Below are 14,077 nucleotides of genomic sequence, written 5' to 3' on the forward strand. Positions count from 1 at the left end.
GAAGAAAAATATGAACCCCCAAAAAAATTTGAAAAAAATCCAGAGGTGTTGATCCAGTGCTGTAAAAAATCAAAACAACACGTTATAAATTTCATGCGTCCGAAGCAAAAATGGGGGTATGTTTGATAGGGGCAGAAATTTTGCCTTGCAACAGGCCACCTCCGAACCCTCAAATAATTGATGCAAGGGTTTCTGCACTCACCCTACAGGAGGTATCGGATTTAACGTCCACTTTCTAACAGGACGTGGCTCCTTATTTATGCTTTCGACACAGCTAAACGATCGCCATACTATAGAGCTAGGGTCAAATGCATGCATGACGAGGGGAGTTCAGGGATGACCATATTTCTATACCTCTTCAACGCTTTGGGTTGTCTAAATTTGATATGGAGAATTTAAATTTTAACCAGCATAGTGACGTTCTTGAAAATGTTTTGTTGTAATGTGCATTGGAAAATACCATCGTTCCTTCTAATTTATTTTAAACCCAAATTTGCATTTTCACGGGCAAGAACTCTGCATGTGTCGTTGCGTAGCTATTCACTCCCTCCCCTCATAGCTAATAAAAAAACCAAAACCCTCAACAAGAGGTTGACCGATATAACATGTCAGTGTCTCAACTCAATAGAGTCTCGTTTACGCGGTCTTAGATCTATAGGTACCAAAATAGTCGTCCGATTTTTAATTTTACAGATTATATTCTATGTCCGACTGATTGTGATGCAGGCATAGCAGAAGACACACTTGGTCTTTCTCTTCTCTTTTTTTTTTTTTTTTGAGTTTATGCGATTCTCTCATGGTTTATTTTTTTGTAACCGTGATGAAAATTTTAATGGATTAATGAGCTTTGATTATCGGTAAGCTACTGTTATGTTGCCTCAATTTCCCAGAGGCAGTCCAAATTGTCCGCCCTTCATTACGGTTGACCCTTTTTTCACAGACCTGCATTTCTGGATTTATTGTTGATTTGTTCTCGTTTTGAGTAAACCGCAAGAACTTACTGTGCTATATAAGTACGTTTATCCATGGACTTCCACCGTCCTGTAATTAATCCATTTCTTAAGTGGAGGTGTGATTGTACTAGACGTATAAATACGCAGCCACGTACGGTTGGAATGGGGACGTTTTATCCGATCCCAACAACTGTGCAAAATTTCATTGGCCTCCTTCATACACGTTTGGAGTTTTTGCATTTACAAAAATTTGTGTACGGACAGACAGACGGAAAAGTTTGTATTCTGTTGTCCAAATATGGAGAATTCTCAATATTGATGCAATTCTTTTTATATTTCAATTTTAGAATAATTTTAATTAGGATGGAAAGAATACGATTTTACGATTTATTAGAAAACACTCAGACACATTTAAACGTGTAGCATGAGGTCAAATATATAATACAATATATGTAAATAACATGACAGAAGAACAATTAAACATGTTAAAGTCAATACACATAGCTCATTAGCATCAAACAGTGTGAATGATTATGCAAAAAGATATACAACATATATGGATCGAAATGACATAAATCAAAGAAATACATTAACTTTTCTCATGAACAAGGATAGCTTTTTGTATAGTTCAGTATTACAATAAGATAGTAAACCTTCAAACTTGATAATGCTCGGGTAAGCTGTGTAGTACATAGGTATGTATTTGTTTCTTAATGACACAATATTTTCATTTTTACATATAAACAAAATATGGAATTCATCTCCAATACCATTTGTACATAAGTTACATGTTCTTTCCGCCCTTGAGATATTGTACCAACGACAGTTTCTATAGGTAAATGTAAATTAGATGTTAACCCGAATAATTCAGTCCCTCCCCGTGATCGACTCTCCCACTCGCGAGAGCAGTGGAATATAACGACTGAATTATTCGGGTTAATTAGATGTACGTAGTTTGGTTAACCACGTTCGATTAAATTCAATAAGTCTCAATAAGTGATTTTCCAAACAAAACTGTTTTTTGAATATCGAATAAAAGAGGCCATGGGAGGAGTTTTGTATATCAATATACCATTTTTGTATAAACTGGTCACATAAAATTTGCTTCACAACAATTTTATCACAAAATACAAAATGGTTTTTAAAAATGTAACTCATTCCAACTTCATTAAAAATAGTTTCTACGCATTTAATCCAAATAAAGGTATATTTAATTTTAATTTGTAAGGATAACACCAGTTGATACAAAATACTACTTAGTTTAGAATCATTTTGTACAAGTCTTGTCCAGAATGATACCATTTTAAGTTTAACTTTAATTTCGAGGGGAAATCTCCCAAGTTCACCTAAAACCATAAAATTTGGTGTAGTGTTCCTTACTTTGAGTACTCTTTTACAAAACTTGAAATGGATTTGCTCAATAGTTTAAGGTTTTCGTATCCCCAAATTTCGGATCCATACAATAAAATTGGTTCTTTCATCGAGTCAAATAGCTTTAATTGAATATCAACAGGTAAAGACTCATTTCTGATAAGTTTATAAACACAAAACATTGCCTTTTCTGCTTGTTCTACAAGTTTTTTCTTAGTCTCAATAAATGTACCATTATATTTAAAACTCCTAGGTAAGGATATGTATCTATAATATCAAGAATTTGACCTTGTAAGGTAAAACTGAAATTGTGGTTTACTTTACTTTTAGAAAAGATAATAACCTTGGTTTTATTTACATTTACTTGTAGTTTCCACAATGAACAATAAGACTGAAATATATCAAGAGCTTTTTGTAAACTATCTTTACTCTCTGCTAAGATGACTGTGTCATCCGCATATAATATAATAAAAAATTTATAAAAAATATGTAATTCACTTTCAAGTTTTTCTTTAATCATTTCTAAGGGCAGTCCATCTAGCTGACAAAAATAGTCTTCAAGATCATTTAAAAAGATCGAGAAGAGAAAAGGCGATAAATTCTCCCCTTGTCTAACACCTGTTAGACATGGAAAGAATTCTGACTGAGAGTCATTAAATTGAACACAAGATTTAATTCCACTATACATATTATACTCAACTTTAAAAAAAAATCCCTTTAATTTCACTTTTTTGTAATTTTTTCCACAGCCCTGTACGCCGAACAGTATCGAATGCCTTTCTAAAATCCACAAATGTACAAAGGAGTTTCTTCCCAAAAGAAAAGTACAGTTCAATAAGTGCGTGTAATACAAAAATGTTATCTTGTGTAGAATATCCCTTACGGAATCAAGTCTGGTTCTCAGATATAATATTCAGTTCATTTGCAAAAATATTCAGTCTAGTATTTATAATGGACGTGAAAGGTTTCCCAAGGCAACTCATGAGAGTAATTGCTCTATAATTATCAGGATCAATTTGGCATCCCTTGTTTTTGAAAACTGGTTTAATAATACCAGAAGTCCAGTTTTCGGGTATAATACCTGTATTCAAAATGAGATTAAACAATTTACAATAAGTAGATACTAGACTAGGAGGCGAATATTTCAAATATTCGTTCAATATTTTGTCCAAGCCCGGTGCTTTATTATTATTTAAATCTTTTATAGCTTCACTTACTTCCAGTTCAGTTATGACTCCGTTCAAGATCTCATCACAAATTGAATTATTACAAACATCATTTATATCAAAGTCCTCCTCATCATCACCGACATAGTCACCAGCGTTTAATTTTTTGAAATATTCATAAAATGTTTCTAGGTCTATATCTGGATTTTCTTTTCGCCTACTAGAATATTTATGTAAAGTTTTCCAGAATGCTTTAGTGTCCGATTTAGATAAAGACCTAAGCTCACTGGAACATTTCTCAGAGTAAGCTTTGAAACTTGTGTTCAGAACCTTTCGGTACTCCTTTGCTAATCTATTCATGGAGTCTTTATTTTCAGTTGTCTTGATTTTTGAGTAATAATCCCTGGCTTTGTGAAAAGCATTACGCTTTATTTTACATTCAGTATTAAACCATGGTTTATTATCACTTTGTTTTTCTTGCTTTCTTTTCCTCGAACCAAAGACAGAAGATGTGGTATTCGTCAATGAGCTACCAATATCATGCAGTATACCGTTAATCTGTTCAGGCGTGACATCCTCAATATTTACATGATCGAGTACACCGTTCACCTGTTGTAATACTTGACCTATGTCATCACTTCAGCACCCGTTCAAATTCAGGTGCCTTTTGAGGGTTCCATTTGACGTAAGTATTACCTTTGTTTTTATTTTGTTCAGTCTTTAGTGCCACTGGAGGTGCACTGTCAATCGAAAAATGTAATCGACAATGCACATCAGAGAACATGGGGTTAAATGCAATTACCTCAAAATCTGCAATATCATCAAATAAATGCGGAGATACAATTAAATAGTCAATGAGGATTGCATCTTTGCAAGTAGTATTACCAATACATTTGTCTTTACAAAGACGACCATTTGCAATACAAATTGAACATCGTTTACATAGTTCCACAAGTGTTTTACCATATTTATACAAAGGATATATTTGTTATTGTACTTTGGCTTAATAATTTCCATAGGCATTGAAAATGCACTTTTTTCAACAACAAAATATTAAAGTAACTTATTTTTATTAAAATTTGTGTTCATTCTTCTTCAGGAAGAACTTAATTCCTGTATTTAGATATACATGTACAAATACCTTATACTGTTAAATTGTAATAGAATGAAGAATAAACACATATTTTAATTTTGCAGAAAATTCTCAGTTTATAGAATTCTGCAATTTTGTTTATAGTTTCAAGCAAATCACTTATACTTGTACCTTAAATAAACCTAAATTATTGACTAATATCAGATGCTCATGACACTGATTTTAAATGTAAAACATACCCTACTTGTATTTTCTTATACATATTTTATTTTTTGTCTTTTCTTTGGAAAAAAACCATCTTATTTATCCTTTTCCATTCATCTTTGACACATCATTCATTGAATAATTGTATGTAGTGTAGATCAAAGGTAAAATTAAATGTATACTTTAGATGCCAATAATTGTGTATTCAGTTGTGCAGTGTGCTATGTAATAAAGCACCAATTCGATTATGTGGACGTGAATAATTAATATACTCACAAAGGTGTGAGTAATTGTTTGTAAATCATACCAGTTGTCAATCATACTGATATTGTATCAGTAATTTTACTTTCTTTAAGAAAGCATTGGAATAACGGTACTGGGGGAAAGTGTGGAATTCCTCTTTGATATCAATACACAACTTATACCAAATTTTATTCAATTACTCACACAAACATAAGATACTGATAAAATACTATCATAATTTCTATCAGTTGCTTAAATTTGATATCTTACTTTTTCACATAAATTCATCAATAGTAATATTTTATAAATTTTGATTTACAAAGGAACTACATGCGAGCGTATACATAAAAGTAAGTAGCTGTTTGGCCTCTTTTTTCATAACGTAAGTGCAAACAACATGTCAAATATTGACAGTAGATGATCAAAATGGTGTTAAACCTTTCTGCAAGTTGTTGAAGACATCATTAGTTTCATGATATGTTATAGTTCAGAATTCAGCACCCGGAGTGATGCGTGATCGAATAGACCCAACACGGGTCATGAACTTTAAGGTAACGATGTAATTTATGACAATATTATTTTTCATATTGAATTTTAAAAAAAAAACTTGTAACTTAATTGCGAATATTTCAGAGTATATATTATTGTGTTTCCCATTTTTGTCCAAATAGTGATCGCTTTTAAATTAGCAAATAACTTAAGTCATTTTGTACAGTTGCGTCAAGCTGAGATATAACTGTGTTATAGTAGTCTCAGCGTCAAGGCACAAATCGGGGAAAATCATTAGTGCACCGTAAAGAATTGCAAAGGAAGAATAAAAACTGGTGAACATTCCACAGCCATTCTAAATGTTAACAGTGAACATACGCGCGAGTCCGATTCTAGAAAACTTGAGAGGCAGATTATCCGTGTGGTTATACATTCCACAGCCATTCTAAATGGTAACTGTGAACAGACGCACGAGTCCGATTTTAGAAAACTTGAGACGCAGATTATCCGTGTGGTTTTAAAGAAAAATCGACAGCCGACATAACTGCTAGGCCTATGAAATAAGAAAATAGTTAAATAAATAAATAATTGTATTTACTTGAGTTTACTTGTAAAATAAATGTGCGCAAATGTAATCAAAACCTGCGCGTAAACGTAATGATTTTTGTGCGCAAATGTAATGGTAATGTGCGCAAATGTAATGGTAATGTGCGCAAATGTAATGGTAATGCGCGCAAATGTACTGCACCGATATTAGTAGTCTGAACCTGTCAAACTGTATTGAAGACCCTTTCACCACTAAATTTTCCATATTTTGAGTAAGAGCAGATGAAGTTTTTTTTTTCATAATTTCCAAATTATAGTTCCTATAAACAGCGTATTACTTGCAATTTTTGTTTATACCCCTTCCCAATTTATTTGTCTATATTTTGTGCATTAAATGGGAAATATGGGGAGGAGGTTACGCTGTCAAAGAATTGGTTCACGATTTTTAAGATAAAGGGATGATTTGGTGAGTTGAAAAAGGTCAATAATAGTACGCCTCAAGATGTCAAACTTAATTAAAGACCATCTTAACATAAAATTCTCCATACTTTTGATAAGAGCTAATGCATTTTCTAAAATTTTTAAAAAAGTACACTATACTGTAACAATCTAATAGAAAAATATTACGGGTGGCATTTTTTTAATTTGCATTTATTGTTCTAAAGGAAAACAAAAAAAAAAGAAAACTCCAATTTAGATTCAATGGCAATACATGTTGTTTATATACAGTGCATTATTTCAATAAATAAATGTATAAAATAGCTGGAACAGAAATCTTCATATTTTATTGACTGGTTGTCCTCCCCCTTTTCATTTTTGTTTTGTTTGGGTCTTTTTTCTCGCATTTAGACATTGGCAATATTTATATTTGTGCTAACGCATTTACATTAAATGGTTATGACATGAAGAGCAAACACAAAAAACTAACAATTGTATGATCGTATGGGAGATACATTTTGATATCTAGACTGTTGCTTCCATATGAATTTTTTTAAATGACTACACATATTTACCAGTGAATTGAACGTTTGTGCACAAAAATGTAAACATACTTTAATATTAGACATATTTTTCCTTATAGACAATTTTTTATATATTTTTGCAGTAATTTTTATAATGACTGGCTGCTCAACAATTATTATTACTATACACTATACGTTATGTATTATTTATATTATTAAAACGTGATTCTCTGTTTACAATAAACATTCAAATAACCGTTATCATTTTTGTCAACAGCAGTTAGTAGAGGTTGATACTCCTTTAAAAACTAATTAAATATTATCCCTAATGCTATTTTCTTATTTCATACTTCTCTGCGTGTAATATATATATATATTGGTTTAATCAATACACGTGATTACAAGGGATGCCGCTAGTTAACACGATTGACTATATATATAAACTGTCTTCTGGTCAGTTTTTTGTTTTTCTTTAATTTAATTCAATATCTTTTCCCTCTATAAATAATTGGCATCAATATATAATGAATTAAAATAGTAATGTAAATATTTCTTACCTAAGATTGGTGCTGTCAAAATTTAAATAAAAGGTAGGCTAGGTGTTTTAATCACGTGTACATACAACCGTATTACAACTGTTTCACTTATCCTTCCGCATGAAAAGTTCGTTGATTGTTCTTACCAAGTAGCAGGTATTTTTCCAGAATACTGTTATTTGTAACTTGCAGTTACCTCAATATTAGTATCGAAAAAACTGCATTGCATTGTTTATTAAAAAGCATTATACAATAGGTGCACTATAAATATTAACTATTATCCGTGTGAAGGTCGCCCTATAAATATCTGACAAAAATACCGATCAATTTTAGCTCACATGGTCAAAAGGCCACGTGAGCGATCGGGGTAAATTTGTACAAACCGTATGGACACTGGGGTTGCTACTTTTTTTTTTTCAACTGGGACATTATATATAGAAAAATACAAATACTTGATCGGCAGAAACTCAACAAGTTCATCAATTGATAAGATCAGAGAGAGACATAAAGACCATCCAAAATAACGGACAACGATCAAGTTTCACTGAGCTACACTGGAAAAGCGTTGATTTTAAATTTACAAAAATACATTAAAAGGTACACAACTGAATTAAGTACTATCATACATGTAATTGATCAAACAATCAACCCTTTGTTTTACTCTAAGGTAGTGCAATATGGGGCATATAATTTAGAATTCAAATACAGCAAGATTTAGAGATACTAGCATATCATCAGACAAACTATATTCATATCTAGCAGAGACATATATACACATGTGTATATAAACTAACTAACTAATTTTATTCAGTATAAAATCCAGTACAAAAGGATCATTGCTGAAATACATGAAAACTTAGACAAAATAAAACAAAAAAAGAGACAGCAATAGTGTGACCAGAGACATATAATACAATTATTATATGTCTCTGGTGTGACGTATAACAAACAATAGACAAAACACCCACATCAATATTATGCAATTATTCCCACTGATGAATTTCTAATCATGATACATTTGTCTATAAAAGAAATCTGTTGAGAACATCAGTCTCCGAACAGTTCATTAAATATCTAAATTAATCAAAATTATCTAAATTACAAAAACATGGTATAATATTAACAACGTCATCATTAAAATTTTTCCTATCGTCTTGATAGAGGTTGCATTCACATATAAAATGAAACTTATCTTCAATTTTGTTATCAATACAATGTTTACATATTCTTTGATCCAAAGGCGTATTATTATATCTGCCTTTTTCGATGTGTTAATTGTGGTTAGAAATTCTTAATTTACAGAACTGTCTAATATATTGTTTTGAGATATTCAACTTTGTATAAGTCTCAGGTTTATATTCCTTTTTTATCTTGTAATATGTACGTAATTTGTTTTGGTTTTCACCTGATAAACATGAGAAAAAAATATTTTTCAGATCTTTCTTGTAATCTTTATTTCACTGCAGATATGAGTTTTCCTTCTGACAGTGTTCCTTTATTATTCCAGACAGGGTCAAAACCGAGGAATTTTAGAAATTGAAAAATGTGTTTGTTAAAGGTATATGGAAAGATACAATCAACATCTTCGATTGACTTATATTCTTATTTTGAAAAATTCAAAAGAGGGTCTTTATACAAATATAGCCAGTATTTAAGAGACTGCAAAATAACAAATATAGAAATTGGGTAACGACCAAGTTCTGCCATACTGGCAATATTAGAAGCATATTTAGTGGCACCAAGTACAAATTTACAATATCGAATGTGAACCTTTTCAGGTGCAAAATTTAAAAAAGTTTTTTCTAAATCATCATTTGAACCTGGTGTTAATCTTTTGTCGAGGTTAAGAATGTACGGACCCCACAATTCACTTCCGTGTAGAAGTACAGGTTTAACACAAAAAAGTTTTAAGGGCAAAGGTGCATTATTATGTTTACAATGAAATATACGTTTAATCATGAAAATTACTTAAGAGCTTTCTTACAAAGATGTTCAACTGCAGTACTGAAAGAACCTGATGCTCTCATTACAATACCTCTAGGTATTTATACTCTTGAACACTTTTGATGAGATTTTGACCAAAATAAAAATTACAGTCTTTCAATAATTTACCTGATTTATTAAACACTATTATTTGAGTTTTTTTTCTATATCCAATGATAATTACCATTTTTTACAATAAAGTTCCAATGAGGATAAACAGTTTTGTAGCCCGTCTTTAGTTTGAGACATTAAAATTATGTCATCTGCATACATTAAACAATTTAAGGTTGTATTCCCTATATCTACTGGATCACATTTCTCATCAAGGTATCCTGGAAAGTCATTCATAAATAAATTGAAAAGAAGGGGACTCAGTATACACCCGTGTTTTACACCAACATTTGAGAGTATGGAATCAGTTAGTCCAGAATCTAGTTTAACTGAATATCTAACACATGTATACATATCTTTGATTAAATGGAAAACCTTGCCACTAATACCTTGCTCAAATAGTTGACCGAACTTGGTCGTTTCCTACTAGAATACTATAAAACATATTCTTTTTTATTCATCATATACCGATTTGAGCATTTAGATAAATTTCCCGTGCTATAGAATGTTGTATGAACCTGGGAACAGTATATCTAACAATATATATGTTCCTGTATGAACATACCAAGAAATTATGTAATCAAGTTAAATCGTCTTGGTATAGACCCGTTCAAAAATTTTCCGAGTGTTACCGTAATTAATTAAAAGAAAATTTCAAGATGCCATGTAAAAGAATGATTTTTGAAACTATGGGAAAATCCAATAAAAATCATTCAGAAGGTCAACTTCGTTCTTACACTACTTCAAAGTAATTTTGGATTTTAAAATATTTATTTCTTGTTTAAAATTTTGAGCATATAAGGAATCTGACAAAACTGATTTTCAGCATATCGCTTGCAAATATAGAAACTGGCATATGCCAGGGTACCTCTTCACACCTTAGACTTTGTTGACAGTGTGACTCAGGGGAAGTTGGGGGTGAGATACACTTTTTCCTTATTGTACCAAATTTAACAAGATGCGGCTATTATTAGTCTTTTTTTTTCATTACTACGTTTTATCGTGAGCTTATAATCCGAGCAGTAACGACCTCTTGCAGAACGTGCAAAATATTTAAAAGTTCCAATTCTCAGTGTTTGCGTCGCCAAGGTAGAGTTTATCAAAGTATGGAACGCCAAAACTGTCTAGGGATGATGTTTAACTTATATGGTGTGATTTTACCCTTATCTAATGTCAAAACGACATTATATAATATTATGTTATTTCTCTTGTTGTCTTATATTTGCAAATCCTTTTATTATGTCAAAATTTCATGATGAGACTTTGTCCTTGTGTTATATACTTTTTTGTCTTAGTATGTGCGGAAACAACATTGTGCGATGTGCATTTGACATTATATGATGTGCAATCACCTTTATATTCACCTTTATATGATGTCCATTTGACATTAAAGGGACATTAACTACGAGATATAATAAATGAAAAGAAATATGATTTTTTTTTGTTCGATCATTAATAGAAGTGAAATAGTGAAATAACAATTCGCTTCTAGCAGCCTGTTTGATTCACTTTGTCAAAATAAGCTAAGAAACATTGCTGATGAATTATTCATTTGCAAGTGAATAATTCGGCCTCATTGAATCCGTATTCATGTGACTTTCAACTTAACCCTTTCGCTGGAGATGGGTTACGCATGTATTTAGCTATTAAAAAAAAGAATGTCAACATTGATAGTGAATCAAGGATGAACCATTTGGTTGACTGATTTGATCCACAAAACAATCATTCTTATACAGGTAAAAACGATGATAAACATACTTTTTAACCTATAATATGAAATCAAACAGACCTAGAAAAACCCAATTGCACGTGGTCGCTATCTATTTATATTTATATTAATGTTTACAGCGGGTTAAATGACCGTCGGCAGTCTTCGGAGGTCATCTCGTTGGTTAATTAGATGACGTCTAGACAAAAATACACATGAAATTTTTTGATACATATTATCGAGTCTATGCATTGTTAATTGTTTATTTTAGACTTTTTGTAATTTGAATATACGTTTAGTATGTTATTAATCAAATATGAAAATTTGAGTCAAATCGGTGAACATGAATTTGACAGCTAATATCTCTTTAGATAGACGAAATAAGTCTGATGAACATTCTAACGATGATTGTCGTATCATTGCATGGGGGAATGAATTCCACTGTGCCTGTCCATTTTCGATTTCACTGTTACTGATTGACTTTTTTCCGAACTTTTTTGTACTTTTATAAGATTTCAAGATTTATTGATAACGCTCAGACACATAAATGTGTAACATGAGGTCAAAGTATAATACATAAACAATTGAATGACGAAATGAGCATGCAGTACTATTTAAACACATAGAAATACATTTGTAAATATTTTAGAATAAACAAGCAATTTTCTTAATAAACAATGATAGTCGTTTGTAGACTTCCATATTACATATGGACAATAACCCTTCCATTTTAATGTATTGCTGATTAATAGTATAATATCTAGGTAAGTATTGGTTTCTATAATTAACAATAGAATCATGTTAACATACAAATAAAATATGAAATTCATCACCAACAAATTTATGACATAAAGTACATATTTTCTCTGGTCTATGTATATTTTGCCAACGGCCTGTCTCGATTGGAATACGTAAGTTCGATGTCCTTAATTTAGTTAGCCACCCTCTGTTCTGTTCAGATAGTCTGATCAGATATTTTTCTAATCCAAAGTCCTTTTTAAATGTCCCATAAAATTGTCCCCGAGATGAATTTTCTATATCGCCAAACCATGAGGTAATAAACTGATCACTCAATATTCGGTCGAGATCTTTTTTATCACAAAAGCCAATTTGATTCATGAAAATGTATCCTAGACCAGTGTTGTTAAATATTGATTCTACAGAATCAATCCATTTGAAAGCATAATGACCATGATTCTTCAATGATAACATCAGCCTGTACAAAGCACTACTAAGTCTACTGCTATTGTTTACAACTTTACACCAATACGAAATCATTCTACATTTAACTCGAATTTGCAGAGGAAATCTTCCCAATTCTCCATACACCATAAAACTGGGTGTAGTATTTCGAACTTTTAAAATTCTTTTGCAATATTTCAAATGCATCTGTTCAATAATTTTCAAATTCTCAAAACCCCAAACTTCAGAACCATATAAAAGAATTGGTTCTATTATGGAATCAAATAATTTCAATTGCAAATCTATAGGAATGTTTTCGTTTCTAACAATTCTATGTATAAAATGCATCGATTTTTGTGCTTGATCAATAAGTTTCTTTTTGGTATCTAAAAAAGTACCGTTATATTTAAAGATAACACCTAAATAAAAAAAAAATTTCAACAATCTCAAGTTCTTTGTCTTGTAATAAAAATTTAAATTTCTTTTTACTTTTCCTCTTTCCAAAAATCATAACCTTTGTTTTATTTAAATTTACTTCTAATTTCCACTTTTCACAATATAACTGAAAAATGTTTAGTGATCGCTGCATACCTTCTTCTGTTTCAGATAAAATTACAGTATCATCTGCATATAATATAACAAATATTTCAAAAAATATGTGCAATTAACTTTGGAACTTTTCTTTTACAGTTTCTAGTGGAATCCCATCTAGACTCTTAAAGTAGTCTTCTAAGTCATTAAGAAAAATTGAAAACAAAAAAGGCGATAAATTCTCCCCCTGTCTTACACCTGGTAAACAGGGGAAAAAGCCTGACTGACATCCATTATATTTTACACATGCTTTGATTCCTTGGTACATATTAAAAATAACTTTGAAGCACTTCCCTTTGATATTACTCAATTGAAGTTTTCCCCATAAACCAGATCTTGATACCGTATCAAATGCTTTCCGAAAGTCTACAAAAGTACAACAAAGTTTTTTGCCAAATGAGAAATACAGCTCTATGAGTGCATGAAGTACAAAAATATTGTCTACAGTTGAATACCCCTTTCTAAAACCAGCCTGATTTTCATGTATAAGTGAAATTTCATTTGCAAAAAAAAATCAATCGAGTATTGATTATGGAAGTAAATAATTTCCCTATACAACTAATTAATGTTATAGCTCTATAATTATCTGGATCCTTTGGACAACCTTTATTTTTAAAAACTGGTATAATTATTCCTGCTGTCCAAGTTTCAGGGATAATACCTGTATCCAATATCACATTAAATAGTTTAGTGTAAATACATATCAAAAATGGTGGAGAGTTTTTCAAAAATATAAAACCAATCGTTTTGTTTTTGTATTCTGTGTAAGTTTCAAATAAATTATATAAGAAAGTAGTCCAGATATTCAGAAAAAATATCAACAAAATCGATTGATATGCATCAAAGATTATCACTTTTGAATTTAGGTAACCAGGCAAATCCAAACGGACCTTATATGTCATGTATTCATTGAGATAATTAAAAAGTTTAAATCTGATT

The 14,077-nt window shown here is 31.1% G+C and overlaps 1 protein-coding gene across 1 annotated transcript in view; it reads right to left on the bottom strand.

Moving 5' to 3' along the window:
* Positions 1–7,634, bottom strand: part of LOC127728572 (uncharacterized) — an 879,051-nt gene extending 871,417 nt beyond the window's left edge. The window contains exon 1 of the transcript XR_007994189.1: positions 7,585–7,634. The gene's annotated coding sequence lies outside the window, so the exon portion shown is untranslated. The remainder of the gene's footprint in view (positions 1–7,584) is intronic.
* Positions 7,635–14,077: the final 6,443 nt, after the last annotated feature.

This window comes from Mytilus californianus, unplaced genomic scaffold, assembly GCF_021869535.1.
Source record: "Mytilus californianus isolate M0D057914Y unplaced genomic scaffold, xbMytCali1.0.p SCAF_2, whole genome shotgun sequence".
In the NCBI taxonomy this organism is placed as follows: Eukaryota; Metazoa; Mollusca; class Bivalvia; order Mytilida; family Mytilidae; genus Mytilus; species Mytilus californianus.